The sequence below is a fragment of the Pristiophorus japonicus genome, unplaced genomic scaffold (assembly GCF_044704955.1).
Source record: "Pristiophorus japonicus isolate sPriJap1 unplaced genomic scaffold, sPriJap1.hap1 HAP1_SCAFFOLD_377, whole genome shotgun sequence".
In the NCBI taxonomy this organism is placed as follows: Eukaryota; Metazoa; Chordata; class Chondrichthyes; family Pristiophoridae; genus Pristiophorus; species Pristiophorus japonicus.
The window spans coordinates 616,505-618,526 of record NW_027253620.1 but is presented as its reverse complement, the minus strand read 5'-3'; positions in this window follow the sequence as shown (position 1 = coordinate 618,526).

Genomic DNA, 2,022 nt, shown 5'->3' with positions numbered 1-2,022 from the left:
GGAATGATGTGTGGAATGATGTGTGGAATGAGGTGTGGAATGATGTGTGGAATGAGGTGTGGAATGATGTGTGGAATGAAGTGTGGAATGATGGGTGTAAAGAGGTGTGGAATGATGTGTGGAATGAGGTGTGGAATGATGTTTGGAATGATATGTGGAATGATGTGTGTAATGATGTGTGGAATGATGTGTGTAATGTTGTGTGGAAATATATGTGGAATGGTGAATTGAATGGTTTGTGGAACGATGTATGGAATGATGTGTCGGAATGATGTGTGGAATGATGTGTGGAATGAGGTGTGGAATGATGTGTGGAATGAAGTGTGGAATGCTGTGTGGAATGATGTGTGGAATGCTGTGTGGAATGATGTGTGGAATGATGTATGGAATGACGTGCGGAATAATCTGTGGAATGATGTATTGAATGATGTGAGGAATGATGTGTGAAATGAGGTGTGGAATGATGTTTGAAATGATGTGTGGAATGAGGTGTGTACTGATTTGTGGAATGTTGTTTGGAATGTTAAGGAATGTTGTGGAATGATGTGTGGAATGATGTGTGGAATGATGGGTGGAATGAGATGTGGAATGATGTTTGGAATGATGTGTGGAATGATGTTTGGAATGATGCGTGGAATGAGGTGTGGAATGAGGTGTGGAATAATGTGTGGAATGACGCGTGGAATGATGTGTGTAATGATGTGTGGAATGGTATGTGGAATGGTGAATTGAATGATTTGTGGAATGATGTGTGGAATGATATGTCGGAATGATGTGTCGTAATGATGTGTTGAATGATGTGTGGAATGAGGTGTGGAATGATGTGTGGAAAGAGATGTGGAATGATGCGTGGAATGATGTGTGGAATGCTGTGTGGAATGATGTGTGGAATGCTGTGTGGAATGATGTGTGGAATGATGTGTGGAATGATGTGAGGAATGCTGTGTGGAATGATGTGTGGAATGCTGTGTGGAATGATGTGTGGAATGATGTATGGAATGACGTGCGGAATGATGTGTGGAATGATGTGCGGAATGAGATGTGGAATGTTCCGTGGAATGATATGTGGAATGAGGTGTGAAATGATATTTGGATTGATGTGTGGAATGATTTGTGCAATGCTGTCTGGAATGCTTGTGGAATGATGTGTAGAATGATGTGTGGAATGATATGTGGAAAAATGTATTGAATGATGTGTGGAATGATGTGTGGAATGAGGTGAGGAATGATGTGTGAAATGAGGTGTGGACTGATGTGTTGAATGATGTGTGGAATGATGTGTGGAATGTTATGTGGAATGATGTGTGGAATGATGTGTGGCATGATATGTGGAATGATGTATTGAATGATGTGTGGAATGATGTTTGGAATGAGGTGAGGAATAATGTGTGAAATGAGGTGTGGAATGATGTTTGGAATGATGTGTGGAATGAGGTGTGGACTGATGTGTTGAATGATGTGCGGAATGTTGAGGAATGTTGTGGAATGATGTGTGCAATGACGTTTGGAATGATGGGTGGAATGAGATGTGGAATGATGTGTGGAATGATGTGTGGAATGATGTTTGGAATGTTGCATGGAATGATGTGTGGAATGAGGTGTGGAATGATGTTTGGAATGATGTGTCGAATGATGTGTGGAATAATGTAAGGAATGATGTGTGGAATGAGGTGAGGAATGATGTGTGGACTGAAATGTGGAATGATATGTGGAATGAAGTGTGGAATGATACTTGGAATGATGTGTGGAATGATGTGTGGAATGATGTGTGGAATGATGTGTGGAATGAGGTGAGGAATGATGTGTGGAATGATGTTTGGAATGATGTGGGGAATGATGTGTGGAATGAGGTGTGGACTGATGTGTGGAATGAGGTGTGGAATGATGTATGCAATGATGTGTGGAATGATGTGTGGAATGATGTGTGGAATGATATGTGGAATGAAGTGTGGAATGATATTTGGAATGATGTGTGGAATGATGTGTGGATTGATGTGTGGACTAATGTGTGGAATGATGTGT